Here is a 16,815-nt window from a genome sequence, read left to right on the forward strand (position 1 = left end):
TATTGATATTGAACTATTTTCCAGCTCCAGCTCATTATAATTACAATTACCTGCCAAACCTAGAACTGGACAATAATTATTAAAATGCTACATGGTCGTGAGTATTTGGCCCTCATACCTATGTGGTTCCGAGATGGCAATGCCAGTGATTTTCAAATTGCGGGTGCTGTTTAAAGGGGGCATGGCTGGATATTTTTGGTTGAGGGACTATTCTCAGTCCAGTGGTGACAGTGATGGCTTTAAAAATTCTCGCAACTCTGCTGTGTCTGGTCCACCCTTACCAGCGCATCACACACTAACACACCACCACCATGTTGTTTGACGAGATATGATCACAATTCACATAAATCAGGTGTGTGTGAACAGAAATATCACCTCACAAAGCTGGACAGTAGCCTCTGAGGACTGTTGTTGTGCACCCATGCTGTATGTTGTAGCATTAGCATAAGCTTCCACAGGAACTAATGGGTCTAGGTCAAACCTTGAAGAATAGTGGCAGTTTATCCCCAATCCTTCCATCGTTGCCAATTGTGATTTCAATTTCAGCTCTTTTTTTGAGGGTCTGCTTTTCCCCAGCAGTCCCTATGTGACCATGTAATCAAGTATTGTTAGGCAGCATGTTAGCAGCAATATAAATCTTTCATAGGTCAAATGGATCACATATAACTTCAGAGATAAGAATCCGCTGTACACCCAGGACATCTTGAATATCAAAGGTTAAGTTTAATAAGGGGTTAGTGGGCTTGACTGGGGTTCAAGCATGTCATTAATTAAGGCTACTTGCAATGTGTGAAGAAATGGAAAATGGTAATTTTTTTCTGACCAGCCACATTCAGAGGAGGTAGGACCCTGAGCGGGCAGTGGGGGATGATGCATGAACACATTATTTCCACCTGTCCTCCTCTTTCACCAGCTAGGTCTGCTTGACCTTCTTTCCCTGCCCCACTGATTAGAGTTTGTCTTCTTTCATCCAGCCAAACCATTCACATTTTGATAACTGGCTATTTATAGATGCTGCTAACATCACCTCAGAAAACAGGGGCCTAGTGTAATTGAAGCTGCCATTTTGTTAGAAATTGCACTGCAGAGAAATAAACACCATCAAAGTGCACCTAAATGTGGTTTGAACCACTAGAGAAGTTCTCACCATAAAAAAAACCCACACAGCTGTGTACAGACCTCAATGGAAGATTTGTTAACTAGCAATGACTGCCCCTATTTTTATAAATAGTTTTAATTTTCAAAAAGTAGTCCATATCAGGAATCATCTCAGAAAGATTGATTTTCTATGGTCTTGTCTAAAATACTGAGCTGCAGCAGATGATGTCTCGGAATTTGCATCTGCAAGTTGGACCAACCTGTTAAGTGTGTCTAATGGGGTGGGCACAGTGTTTAAAAACTCTAGCAACACTGCTGTGTCTGATCCACTGCTGAACAGCTTGTGTTGGTCATCCTCTAGTCCAGGGGTGGGCAATCTTATCCGCAAAGGGCCGGTGTGGCTGCTGGTTTTTGTTCCAACCAACCAGGAGGTCACATGATCATTTGTTTTACTCAAGCCAACTAATTAAAGGAGTGAAATCAGGTGTGCTTGAGCCTGAATGGACTTAAATCCAGCAGCCACACCGGCCCTTTGCGGATAAGATTGCCCACCCCTGTTCTAGTCCTTAAAATGTGGTCACAGGACACTGTTGGCCTGATGTTTTAGGTTGGTGAGCTATTCTTAGTCCAGCAGTGACACTGAGGCGTCTAAAATCTCCAGCAGCACTGCTGTGTCTGATCCACTCGTACCAGTGCAACACACACTAACACCACCACCACCGTCAGTATCACTGCAGCAATGAGAATTATCCACCACTCACATCATACCTGCTCTGTGGGTGCGCTGGCCATTGAAGAATTGGGTGAAATGTGGATAAGAATGCATGCAGAGCAATAGATGGACTATTTGTGTTTAGGAGTTTCCAGGCTGGAGGGATTATGTGGGTGGAATGCTTCCTTAGGGACATTCAACCACAGAGGGAAGTGGGCCAAACATTTAGACAGTTTGCGTTTAGACATCTGTCCCACTGAGGGGTCAAGAAATGTAACAGAAATGTAAGTAATTGTCTAAATTCCCAATGACACAAGAGGCTTTGTGTTTGAATATCATTGAAATCATAGCAGGTTGCAGGAGCAGGTAGAAAATGATGGAGACTTGGTAAAAATCCACCATAAATAAATAATTTAAAGCAGTTGCCTAATTTAAGGAGTGGTCAATTTACATAAAGCAAAATCCTCAGGCTTTAACGTAGGTGTATTAGGGAGCGTGTTCGCCAACAAAGAAGAATAAACATTTAGAGTGTAAACATTCCGTATGATATCAGGACAAAGCTTAGAAATGGTTCAGTGTGACAAGGTGACATAAATTTAAAAAGGTACACAGTCTATTTTGATTTCAGGTTGCCTTTAAAAGCGCAGTTGAAGCTGGGATAAAAGTAGACCCCCTGCAAACTGTCCAACACTCACAGCAGTAAAGACTTTCTCACCTCCTATCAGAGAGGACACGATCAGCTGATGCTCAGATTTCACTTTTCTTATGGCCCTGTTGTTGCTTGTCATTCATTCGAGCCGTTTGCTGATTTCAGAATTCACTTTCCATTTGGGTTTGTTGTTTTTTTTTATTTAAGTCTTTCTCTTATTGTTCTATTCTGTTTAGCTTTGTGCTCATCCTTTTTTTTTTTTTTTCTTTTGTTTTTCTCAGTTTTCCTCCTGGGATTTGAACTGAGTGTATTGTGTGGCAGAAACACTTAAAGGACTGCCACAGTGTAATAGGATATTGAACTGCAATGATGTCATTGATCCAGTAGTTGATAAGTTTTGTGTGTGTGTGTGTGTGTGTGTACATGCTGCAGCTATAGGCCTAATTTTTGAATAATCTCTAGAATACCAATATTTAATTACTATCTACAAAGGTGAATTCTTATAAAAACAAACAAACAAAAAACACTCATGTTTGTATGGAGGGGGATGGGTCATTATAACAAAACAAACAAACAAAACAGATGGCAATGATTTCTAAGTTAAATTTAACCAGGATTTAAACACAAAGTGTACCAGTACTAGATATTTCATATTTGATCATATCTTCAGCTCATACTGAAATGAATGCCTGCAACGTGATACAAATACACAGAGACAGTAGCACTTAATTCATTCATTCATTCATTATCTGTAAACGCTTATCCAATTCAGGGTTGCGGTGGGTCCAGAGCCTACCTGGAATCATTGGGCGCAAGGCGGGAATACACCCTGGAGGGGGCGCCAGTCCTTCACAGGGCAACACACACACTGACACATTCACTCACACACTCGGACACTTTGGAGTCGCCAGTCCACCTACCAATGTGTGTTTTTGGACTGTGGGAGAAAACCGGAGCACCCGGAGGAAACCCACACGGATACGGGGAGAACACACCAACTCCTCACAGACAGTCACCTGGACCGGGAATCGAACCCACAACCTCCAGGTCCCTGGAGCTGTGTGACTGCGACACTACCTGCTGCAGCACCGTGCCGCCCCCAGTAGCACTAAAGGAATAAGAATATTAAAATATTCAGTGTTTGCCAAAAATGTCAGGGTCAAGAATAATCCTAAAATAAAAGCTTAAAGAGCGAGCAGTATAATGTGTTTGCTCCGTTTTGCTGCAATAAAACCTTCAACTCTTTAAGAAATGTATAATATACTTCACTAACTGGCACATGGCACTGAGTATGTTGACATTAGGTTCATGTATGGCTGCCCATGAGTGGCCCAGTCAGTTGATACTTCTATCTATGTACATTTCTCAATCAGTGTGTGCGTAGTTGGCACATCTCACAAATCCAATTTGGAATTCCCTGTAAAATGTATTGTAGGTACATTCCTAGACAGATAAATAAAGCTATTAAATTTGATCTAAAGGTCAATGCAGCTCTATCCGTTTGAATTCACAGTATGCAAGATACTAAAACTTTGCCCTTGTGTGGATTGTCACACATTAACGGCACCATTTGGGGGTAAGCCTTCAAAATATATATAGTTGTCAACTAGAAACTAAAGGCATGCCAGCTTTTCATGTGTAGTCAGTTGTTTCTTTGGTAAATCGTGATGTCTGAAGTGTTGCTTTTACTGTATTTTGTGCTGTTATACTGCAGCTATGCAGCCAACTTGATATTTTGAAGGTTTCATTTCCTTTATCATAACCTTTTTTAGCAAGCAGCCTGTTTGACATTAGTCTCTAGATGAGTGAAATAAACAGCAGTGCTAGAGGCAGCAATGTTTTTCAATAAAAGAGGATGTAGCACAGCACAGCACTGACTACAGGCAATACTGCATTACATGGACAGACTGGACACTACCAACATTCCCTGTACACCCACGCATCTGTTTTTATAGAGAGCTTCAGATTCGATGATACTGTGCAGAACAAACTACAAACCAGTTTATGTATTATTATAATCAGAAAAATCTTAAATAAAATCTGAAAAACATGGCTTGCTCCTCCCACAAATGCTTTAGTGTTAGACTAGCTTCACTATGTATTAGTAAACACAAATTGCAATTTTGTGAGTGTGTTTACAAGGGTGGCATGGTGGTGCTATGGGTAATAACACTGCCACACTTCGCCAGGGACATGGGGTTCTGGGTTTGATCCCTGCCTTGGGGATTCAAAGTGTTTGGTGTGTTCTCCCTGTGCCTCTGTGGGGTTCCTCCAGGTGCTCTTGCTTTCTTCCAGGTAGGTAGATTATTTTAGCTGTGTGAAATTGTCCACATGTGTGTGTGTGACTGGGTGAGTATGTGATGCCCTTTGATGGACTCTTTGCTTTGCACCAAAATATTCTGGGTAGGCTCTGGACCCACTGTGACCCTGATCAAGATGTACCAGTCAGAAGTCAGTAGGTATCCTATTCCTAAAATAGGATTTTATTATTTTATTTTTTTGTCAGAAAACACCAAGGCATTTACTGAAGAAATCTGAATACTGAGGGACTCATGTAGACTCTGTTATTTTCAGATTACTGAAATGATGTAATGTAAAAAATGTAAATATATTGGAGTTGTTGTCAAAATCTGATTTTCTGAAGTGCCCCATAAAGCAGTTTGAAATAAATTGTTCACCATGCTAACATATGACTAAATATAGCACACGATGTTATATTAAACATTGTGATTTTTCATTCCTTTAGAAAACATATAAATAGAAAATGTAACTTAATAACAGGATCTTATGCACTTTATGGGAGGCAGAGTGACACAACAAGTAGAGTCACTATCACATTTCCCCAGGGTCCTGGGGTTGTGGGTTCAAGCCTTGCTCCGAGCGACTGTCTTTGAGGAGCATGGTGTGTTCTCCCTCTGTCTGCATGGGTTTCCCATGGTCCAGAAACACATGTTATTAGGTAGATATGCTATTTGAAATTGTCCATAGAGTGTGTGGCACCCCCTCCTGGGTGTGTTCTTGCCTTGTGCCCTATGATTCCGGGTAGGCTCCAGACCCACCCTGACACTGGTTACAGACAGTGAATGAATGAATGAATGAATGAATGAATAATGCACTTAGGTTGTATGAAGTTGCCAGTGTTTTGTAAAGCTTGTCTGGCCTAGCAACGACTGCTTACGTCTGCAGGAGGAGCATGGAAAGGCCAATTCCAGTGCGAACTTGACCATGGTTGTAAACCTTCGTCCTTTTTGAGTTAACCATCCAAGATCTTTCCTTGCTCTTTCACGTCCTGTTTCTCAGAGCAACTGTCAGAGCCGACCAGTAATTCGCACTCAGCGAGCCAACCTGACAAGCTGAGAGGTTTGCAGTTGCCATGACGACACTGTCTCAGGAGCAAGGACTGTGGTTGCCCTTGTGAGTGCAGAGGAAAAGAACAGTTTTGGTGATTATTATTTAAGTATATTTTTATCGGAAATTTAAAAATGGGCTTGAAGGTACAGTATGAAGAACCCTGAAGGGCATTTCACTCTAAAAAAAATGCTGGCCATGGACTGTTGCCCTGTCCAGTGCTAGTTATGTTATGTAAATTGGCCACTTCCTGGATTGAACCTAGTGATTTCAGTTAGGCTCTGGACCCACTATGACCCTGACCAGGCTTAAAGAGTTACAGAAAATGATTGAATGAATTTAAAGGAGGAGTTTAACTGTAACTGTAAAGGTCTTTGATATCATTTTTCCAGAAAGTGCTAATAACAATTTCTACAGCTGGCACTTGAAATGTACCTTTTATATATATTTATGTACATTTTATGTCAGTCATCATGAAAGGATTGGGTGGGTTCTTATCACCTTGACGCCTGCAGTAGGGAGCGCTGTATTGAGGGATGGGGGTTAAAATAATTTTATGTTGAGGACCAGAGAAACACTGAATGTGAGTCCCAAAATGTGTCAGCTGATGAAAAGAGGGTCCATCTTTATATCCTGTCATGGGTCTCACAATTTCTGATGGCATCCCTGGCCACTAAAATCTGCATATTTCATTAACAACGAACATAAATTGTCCAATATAATTTCATTGGAGTGTGTGAAATGATGAATAAATTGAGTATTTGATGGCAGCTAAATGTGGCACTGTGGTGCGTTGTGTCTGTGTGTCCAATTATAGTGATTCCAAACTAAAAACTCAATGAATTGGGATCCCTCTCTTTTAGAGAGTATGACTCATTACCATATGGCGTGATAAGAGTTTGCTACTAAAGCATTTTTGGACAACTGGTCATTATAAATAAGCATTTGTAACTTCTTAATTCAGCTTTAAATGTGTCAAATTGTCAAGCGTTTCATGCTTAGACTGCTGTCATATGACCAATGAAAACCTTTCTGTATGTGGCCTCTTGCTTTTGTATCTGACCATGTGGTGGATTTCCACTCGACCATGCCTTCATCCATCTGTTATGTGCTGCTGTTTTCCTGATCTGATTAATGCTCATAAAAGTGGAGTATAGGACTTGTGTGTGTGTGACAGTACGTAGGGTATGTTTGGGCCATATGCCAAACAAAATGTATAAAGTAGTAAATGCTTTGATTTTTTTAAACGTTCAAATAACATAACATCTGTGATTGGTTAGGATACTCGCAGCACATAGAGAACGGATTGTTTACAGGCTCATTTGCCTATTGCACATTTGCATATTGCACACTTGTGCCATATCAGTTTTGCAAAGGCTAATTTGAGATAGCAGTGAAGACCTGTCTGTTGTGCACCCATAGTTTGTGTGACTGTTTTATAAGATGAAAGTATGCTATTCTAATATTTTTTCTCCTTTTTTCTTTGTTCTTTTTCCTCTTATTTTCTTCTGCTGTTTCTTTTGTTATTGTTCCTTGTTGTTGTTCTTCTTCTAATTTTCTTTTTTTTCTACTTCATCTTCTTCAATGTCATATATTTCTTTTTATTTTGTTCTTCTTATTAATTCATATATAATTATAAATATATCTAGTGTTGATTCTTCATTGAACAATTAAGAGGATTGGAGCCAATAGAGAAAGCCTGCATAATCATAAAGCAATTTGTCCTGTCTTTTCTGTGGACAAAATAGAAGAGGAAGTGTTTGGAAAAAAAAAACACCATTGCAGGTGTTCAAAACCTGTTTCTCTTGTTGAAACCAAAACCATGTCAACGTCACACTCCAGCTAATGCCATGATTCATGGCTGAAGTCTACTACAGTAGGAGCTATGCTGTGTGGATAATAAAAACCCTGTAGAACCTCATGGAACTGCTTTCTAACTCACTCACTTATTCATGTTACATACTCACTCACATTTAGAGACTGCTCCACAAGGGGGTGCTATTATGCTACAGATATTTAAAGACACTGAAAACATATGCTTGAGGATCACACCCCAGTGATGTGAGGAATACCAGTCCAGTGATGTTACCTAGTACTAACCTCGCTAGCACATATTCTGTCAGCCAATACAAATACTATCTGAAGTCTAATCTATTCCACTGCATCGTGACTATTGTCCCTTGTCATACCTCCATATCGCCCTCTTTCTTAGTAACAATCATCATCTTATTTCCTTTTCTCTTCTTCACTTACTCCTGGAAAGTCCCTAGAGGAGCTGACATGTTTGGTCTTGAACATACAAGGCACATGCTCTCAGGCTGGCTTTCACTTTCTTTTACTGCTTCTTCTCTCTAGCTATCATTAGCACTGTCCATCTTTTCCCCATTCACCCCAGTTTTCCTTTGTCTCGGCCTACAGGGGACAGCTATGCTTCACTCCAGACGGATCCACGGTTCTAGGCCTAGGGAACACACTAAGACTCTGGAAACACACTGCTAACACACTGCTGTGGAAGTAGAGGCCTAGGGGATGTTCTTAAAGATAAAAAATGGTAATACATCTGTCCATTAGAGAAGAAGAACTAGACCAGGGGTCACTAATAGCTGGACCATAGTCCAGGACCTGACCCAGGCATTGTCCTATCCGGATCTGGAACGACTACTGAGAACTATTTAATTTAGAACAGAGTGCTTATTTTAACTGGCACTTTGAACTTTTCTAATCATTTAGGTTTAGCCATCCAGGAAACTCACAGACCAATCACTAGTTGTACATATCACACCTGACACTACTCGGCCAATCAGATCTGTGCATTATGAAGAGCACTTTGCCAATATTGAATGACAGACACATAGCAGGGCTTCAGACGTCACTGTTTCAGGGCCAGGAATAATGACGAAATAAGACCTCTTTTGGGATATTTTCAGGTTGGCAGTGTTGGGTGCAGTAAAAATAATAAAAAAATGAGTTTATAAATAAGACTGACTACCAGTTTAAATATAAAAGGGATTTCTCATAATCCTGAACATTAAGTCTGTTTAGGTATAAAGTGCCACCTTTTCATCAAAGAGAGCCAATCAGCTTGCAGGTTATGGATAAACCCCACCCTTCAGGAAATAAGAGCCAATCAGCCTGCTGGTTATGCTGTGAGCGGAGGAGGGTGGGGAGAAGCAGTAAAGTCAACCACAGCTACAAGTCATTAGGTTTTTAATTTTAATATGCTCATTTTTTCAAAAACATTGTTTTATTTTTAAATTTCACTTGCAATGAGAAAAGGACATTTTATTTAGAGTAATTGTTATTTATATTTCGTCCAATTCAATGTGGAGACAAATATTGTTGAAATGTGTTGAATTGTTGTAATTTGATTGGACGTTCAGTTGTTGTTAACTACATAATATGGTGATATAACTACTAGGCTACTCCAGTATACAGGGTATGGCACTAATCATGATGCAGGTTAGACATTATGAGGTTCCAGACCTTGGCATAAGAAAATTTCCTGTAATTGGACCTTAATGAGTTTTAATGGAATATGCCTGAACTACACACACTGTTATTGAAACCTCAAGATGCTGGACTGTTATGAAAGGAGATTGATGTTTCTTTCTTCACATTATGAAACCATAATCAAAGCCTTGATGCGTCAGATATTCTGTATTAATCACGGCTATACCCATGTGGGAGACCAATACAATGAGATGTAAACTAGTTCACTCAGGCACTACAAAGCAATTTGATCCTTTATGTTGTGTGAGCTGCACATTATAGAAAAAAATATTCAAACTAAAAATAATGAATAAACACTTTGATAAATATTATGTCACTTTTTGGTGCTAAAATGACTCTGTTATGATGAATCTTTATGTGCCCAAAGACCCAGTGGCACAGCGAGCTTAGCAACAGTGCGCTTCTTATACATGTCATAGATCTGTATCTATGCATCCTGTTTTATATAGAGATGCAGCATCTCAGTTTCCCTATCGCAATTGAAACCACTTGTGGAGAAATCTGATGAGCTATACATACATTCACAATGGGTATTTTCCAGACACTAATACTGAAACCTTGAACTGCTGTTAAAGCAATTTTTAAAGTTTCACAAACTTTAAAACGAGCTAGATCAGACGCAGTGACACTCCATTCCCAATGAATTCATGTAACTTTTGTAAACATGCTTTCTTGGCACCTACATTAGTTTAAAGAATTGCAAGGTAAGGTTTCATAAACTTCCCCTGCAGTTGTGGAGTGTAAATCACTATTTTGGCATTGTCCTGAAATCAAGGGGGTGGGTGAGGGAAGTACAGTTTGAGACAGAACACTGGATACACTTACACTTCGCAAACTAACAAAATCAACAATTCCACTCTAGTCTATCCCTCCCCAATGACCTCTGACCTCTCTGATGACCCGGCTGAACCAGTTCGTTCTCTAAAACGTTGATCTAGGTGTGATGTAATCAACAGTGTATTCCATTCATAAAATACTTCAGCCGTGTTAGAGAGACATTGAACTGAAGCAGATATACATGTGCATTTCTGAAAGGCCTTACAAAGCTTCAATGGGGTTTGCAGCATGTTAGTTAGCTGAAAAAAGAGGCATAGAAATCTAGGCTCTGTTCATGGTGTGTTTTAATGTTCCAAGGCTTTAAGAGGGCACAGAGTGACCCCTGTGACTCAGAGGTCCCTGTCTCCATTAATGGGAGAAAGGGTTCTCCGCAGATGGCAGGATGCAGGTGTGTCTGCAAGCTCATTTAATTAGCCTGTTTCCCAGAGGCTGCTAATGGCCTTTTCATCGCACGCATTCAAAACAAGAATAAAAATGGAAATGATGGAAAAAAATGAGACTATGGCCATGTTCTATTCTATTTATTTATTAGATAGATATATTGTTTACTGTCTTTTGGATGCAATATTGTCCATTTCTACTTTTCTTGGGAGGATGTTGGGACATTTTCACTGAGTCATGAGCACCTTAATCACGTCTGGTACTGAAATTGAATAATTAGTTCTGAATGAGAGACCCCACTCCAGCTCATCCCAAATGTATAGGAGATTGCCCTACCGCTCCAGAGCTTTTTGTAAATGTAATTCTACTCTCCTAGTTCTTTTGTTCAAGTCCTATTCAATCTGAACTGAAAGAAGTCCACGTAGTTCTACCACAGAAGCCCTAATACATGGCCATGTACTCCTGCTCCTGTATTTGTGCTGTCATTGTCCTACTGTGATATTCTAATTGTTTGGATTGCATTTACCTGTGATTGTACATTTTAATACACACTCACACTTTACAGGAGCAACGTGACTAATCAGGACACATGCAGAACATCAGAGCATGGTCAGCGTGAACACGGCTCACTTATCAGCCACAACTCATGTTCATTAGAGCTCTGATCCTCTGAGAGGGTCTGTACATACGAAATGATTGATTGTGATGCAGCAGGCATTGAATTAAATGGAGTGCCCAACTGCTGTAATTAACATGCACAAGCCAAATTTGCATTTCATTTTTATCTTTCTCTTGCTGATCTGTATCATATGGTCAGTTACCACAGGCTATGAGTGCAGGTTTTTTTTAAAAATACAGACATCCAGTTACTCTAAATACACTTATGATGCTTTTCCACTGCAGGGTACCTACTCTACTTGACTACCCTCAGCTCCACTAACGTTTTTTTTTTTTTTTTTACCTGGTTCGTTTTCCATTACCACAGCTCAGTGTATTTGATATTTGGAAGAGTTTTTTATGTGTTAATGTTTGTTGCGCTGGTACAAGTGGATCAGACACAGCAGTGCTGCTGGAGTTTTTAAACCCCTCAGAATCACTGCTGGACTGAGAATAGTAGCAACAGATGAGTTACTTTCTCTGACTTCACAAGTTTGACCAATGAGGTCAGTGTTTCTAATAGTGTGGGCAGTGAGTGGGCACAAAGTTTACAAACTCCAGCAGCACTGCTGTGTCTGATCCACTTGTACCAGCACACACTTAGTGTCAGTGCAGCGCAGATAATGATGCACCTCTCAAATAGCTGATGAACAATGTGGGGGGAGAAAAGAAAATGTGCAAAGGCTTTATATCTTATAAATCTTATACGTTTTTTTGCCATTGTGAGTTTGTGAGGACCTTATCTTATTCTCTCCCTAAAGTCCCTAATGCACCCCCCCACACCAAGCAACACTCTATTCTTATCCTCTCCCAGTGTGCATGGCTTGTGTGGAGATTGTAATTGCCATGCAAGCAGAGGTGTGTAATTATGGTGGCACTGAGCTGCTTTAATGGAAATGGGAGATGTCCCCCACCCTTCTGTTGCTTCTAGAGGGAGAGAGAAACAGTGGAATATATTGAAAAGGATGGATGGCAACCTGGGGGGAAATAAGAGAGTTGGGGTGGGAGTGGGAGCGTTTTAAGAAAAAGCATCACAGCCTGTTATTTTCTCCTGCTGATAAATTGCATGCTGTTAAATATCTGGTGTATTTCCTTGCAGCTTATATCACCGCTGATGACTGTGCTGTGGAAACCCTCTTTTAAGGAGCTGTGTTTGATCAGTGCTTTAAAGGCGAAGTTCACAATTTTAATCAAAAAACACTTTTTCATAAAATGCAGAGGATGCTTCCTCACCATTTGTTAGCTCCCCAGTCTGATTGCGTGCTTGAAATCGTTCTAATGTGTTTACGAAGCCCCAGTGTCTGTAATTGGATAAAAAAACAAAAAAAAAAAAACAAAGGGCCTTGGTCTGGTACGTTGGGCTTTCTCTTTTTGTTTAGAAACTGGAGAGACATCCAAACATGCTGTTGCAGATTAATTAATGTGGAACAGACTCCAAATTCGGGAGACGATTCACTTCATGAAAGGAAACACAGAACGAAAGTGCTACAAAACTAAACAACTCAAGTTACAAATGAGATTCAGTGGTAATTCAAACAGTGAATAAAAACTTAAAGACAAGTTAAACCTCATCCAATACAAACAACAGTGCTTTTTTTTTCTCAAACATACTGTGATCTGTGATGTTTAGTGTAGTCTGTGATGTTATTCTCAGCACTACACCTATTACTGATATGATACATATCGAACTGACAATTTTTTATCAGTGATTATTTTAATATCTATTAAAAAAATAAAGTAATAATGTATAAACAAACAAGAGCTTGTACGTAGCTTGTAGCTTGAATTTGCAGTCAGTTCCACCTCAAGTAATCTGTAATATCAATAATAAGCCAATGTTACCCACTTATTGAGCAGAAATGGAGCAACATCCTCATCTCTTTTCATCCTTTTCAACATTCAGAGGCCTCTCAACCATCTAAATGCCTCTAGATGCCAATTCGCAGCCACGGCCTAGGGTGTGACGCATAGAGAGAAAGCTGGGCTATTTAGGACTGAGACAGAATGAAGTGCTAGCAAATGGTGAGGAACCATTCTGTGAACTGGGTAAAGGGTGTTTTGGATTAAAATCACAAACACCACCTTTAAGGGACTCTTCCTCGGTTCTGGGAAATTCAGTGTCCCTTTGTCACTGTTGGTTCTGTTTAGTGACTGTGATTGGCTGCAACATTTGACCCTTTAGGTGCATGTTTTCAAAGTGGAAGTTTAAAGATGAAGTCTATGGGTTTGCTTGGACTTTTGCTTCAGTGTGAGTTGTAAAGAACAATGGTATTACAGTGTATTATGCCTCCTCTATTTATAAAGGCAGAGCCCTAGTGTTCAGTAGACGTGAAAATCCAGACAGAAATCAATGAGCTCAGCAGACAGTCAGGCAGGAGGACATCTGATCCCTCTGATGTCCAGATGAGGCCTTTCACCTAATTGTGCCAACATTCATACCGATCTCCTTTGTGATGATGATGCTTGTGTGTGTGTGTGTGTGTGTGTGTGATTTGCTGTTTTCCCACCTCAGGAACTTTATTAAAATAAAATGTTCTGAAGTCCATTTTATCCTCCTTATGGAACAGATGAACAGAGAAAATTAGAAAAGAAAAACAAAGCACTGTACATGAGGATCTAGACATGGACATGACTATCTATGTTTCATGTTTTGCTTTCTTAGCTTCTTTCTCTATTTCTTTCTTTTTTCTTTGCTCTTTTGTTTTATTGTTTTTCTTTCTTTCTTTCTTTGCTCATTACATTCTTGATTTTTCTTTCACTTTCTTTTTTTCTTGCTTCTTTTTCTCTTTCTTTTCTTATACCTTCCTTTCTTGATTCTCTCCTCTTACCCTACTTTCTTTCATTTTCTCTTTTCTTCCTTCCTCTTTTTATGCAGTTGTTTGTTTGGTTGTGTGGTTGGTTGATTAGTTGGTTTTAGAACACACCACATCAACTAAATGTAATGAGCATAGCTGCTTTCAGAATGACAGCGCAGGAAACCCCTCACTGTAGCTCGGTTACAGAAACGAGGAGGACATAAACACTAGGGCCCACCAGCTCTGTGTTTCTATGGAAACAGCCGGTGGCTTTCACACTTGCGGTTCACCCCAGATGCTTCCCCTCTCAGATGGTGATGTCACAGGCTGTTGTCCCAGTCGGAATACATCGTGAAGAAAGAGTTCTGTCACATTGTTAATGTGTTAATTCGGATTTATTTTAACCTCCTCTGATGTTCTATATAGAACCTTTTGTTTAATCTGACAAAAAAGTGACAAAGAATATTAGGTTTTCATTTACTAAAAAGGCACCCCTGTCCAAATTACCCCTACCCCTTTACAAAACATGAGTATATTATATGTCCAAATGTTTCTAGACACCCCTAAAAATTAAAGGTCACAGTGCCCAGTGCCAAAGTTCAGCTGTGGAGCAGTGAAACTGTGATCCCTGGACAGATGGAGCACAATCCAGTAACGTTGGGATAAACTAAAGTGGTAAATGTAATCCAGAGCTAATCCTCTAATATTAGAAAATTACCTCACTATTGCACCTAATGCTGGATGCTATCGATCTAATGGAAGGCCTTCCCAGAAAAGGCTGTTACTGCAGCAAAGGGGCAAACCCTTATCGATATCCTTGATTGCAAGAGCAGTGTTGGACAGGACGTTGTCTACAAACTTTTGGTCATGTAGTTAAAGTAGAGCCTGTGTGTTCTGCAGGGTGGTGCTGCCATCTACCGGTTTCAGAATACTGTTGTGGCGTGAAAGGGGAGCTACCGAAGTATACAGAGCAACGCGTGGACTATAGACCGCTATTCTAGAGCTATAGGGTGCTCCTGTATGTTCAGGGGAGCTGATAAAATGGACAGTGGGTGTAGATACAAGGTAATCCAGTAAGTCTTTGTTCTTGTTCAGTTAAATCTATTTTTTATGGCTTGTCTCTGATGACTTCAGTAAATCAGCTGGTAGGTTATTTGATTATTGATATAACTGAGTGGCAGCCATATATCACACACATCTGACTGAAGTAAGTCACTGAAATGAGGACCGGATTCTGATCATTCACTCACTGCTAATGTCCACAAATCTCCACAAGAGGGCGCTGGAGTTTTTTGGGTTTGGATTTTGAGCCAGTGTGTCGCTGTTGTGAGATCGTAGCCTGGAAGAGTTGTGGAATTTTTCAGATGTTTGTGGTTGGTATGTTAATTTGGTCATTGCTGGAGGGTGTTCTTGTAACTGTACCCACTAGACTAAGTACTGTGGGCTTTTAATTTGACATGCATTATGTGTACAATGCTGTATTAGTGATAACTACTCTTTGTCATTAGGGTCTCATGCAACATGATATGGACAATATATCAGTAATCCTTTTCCGATATCACCGCACAAAAACCCATTTCCAAAAGAAAAAAGAAACATAGGATGCTGTGCAAAATGTACATAAAACCAACAAAGTGCAATGACGTGCAAATCATTTAAACTCATTATTTACTTGAAAATAGCACAAAGGCAACATTTATAATGTTGAAAACTAAAAACATTTGCCCAGTTTGAATTTGATGCCAGCAACACGTTCCAAAAACAAGAACAGGGGCCTGTTAACCACTGTGTTGCATCCACTCTTCTTTTAACAGCACTTTGTAAGCGTTAGTGAACTGAGAAGACCATTCTCTGTAATTTTAAATGTGAAGTGTTTTCCCAATCTTAATAGTTATAGGATTTCATCTGCAGCTCATGGACTCTTATGGTCATTTATTGTTTATTTATTTGTTAATGAACCACTAGTTTTCAATGGGTGAGAGGTCTGGATTAGTTTAGCAACTTAAGAGGGTTTTTGTAGTTTTTCTTCCATCCCATGATGAAGAATGTAGCACTAATACTGATTTTTAAGTGGTGTTTGTTCTATTGGAAATATGAGTTTCCCACCAAGAGCACCCTCTGGAGACAGAAGCTGAAGTTAGATACGTTGAAATTTTTGATGCAGCAAGATTTGACCAAGTAAATCGTAAATGCTATTTGCTACATGGCCGAACAGTCTACCAGCAATAAGAACTGAAATGTTAATGAACAATTTGTATTTAATTGTAATAGTAAGATCTTTAAACATCCATAATGAATGCATATTTTATTTTCTGGTATTTGTGTAAAAAAAAAAAAAATAATGAACACAACACAACATAAAAAACTCCCATGATTTATTAACTTCCCACACAAACCACATGAACGCGACCAAGTCTGGGGACTAAAGTGGCCTTGTTGTCTGAATTAGAATTTTCACTCGACTAAGCGCATACCCCTACAACAGAGAGAGGGTAGGTGTGAGGTGAAAGCACTTGAGGTTTTCCGTTGTAAAAATTACATTCTTTCCAATGTGTTGTCCTCTTTTCTGCAGCACTGGTCAGACAGACAGGCAGACATACTCCACATGGTCATCTGGGAACTTTCTAGATGATTAATATCACTCTCTCATATGCTCCTAGTTGTGGTGTGAGTCTTTGAACTGACAGTGAATCACTTAAAACGATACATTTATTTCTAGCTCCAAACAGGGATTCGAATTGGGGATTCATTTGAGAGATTTGATTGATTGGTTCTGGCCTTACCATCACATGAAAATAGAATATGGAATAGAACAATGTGCCACATCA

At 39.8% G+C, this 16,815-nt stretch overlaps 1 protein-coding gene across 2 annotated transcripts in view; it reads left to right on the forward strand.

Annotated features, from left to right (window-relative positions):
• Positions 1-16,815, forward strand: part of LOC136679751 (ras-specific guanine nucleotide-releasing factor RalGPS1) — a 144,378-nt gene that overhangs the window by 5,045 nt on the left and 122,518 nt on the right. The gene's annotated exons all lie outside the window — the stretch shown is intronic.

The sequence above is a fragment of the Hoplias malabaricus genome, chromosome 2 (genome assembly GCF_029633855.1).
Source record: "Hoplias malabaricus isolate fHopMal1 chromosome 2, fHopMal1.hap1, whole genome shotgun sequence".
In the NCBI taxonomy this organism is placed as follows: domain Eukaryota; kingdom Metazoa; phylum Chordata; class Actinopteri; order Characiformes; family Erythrinidae; genus Hoplias; species Hoplias malabaricus.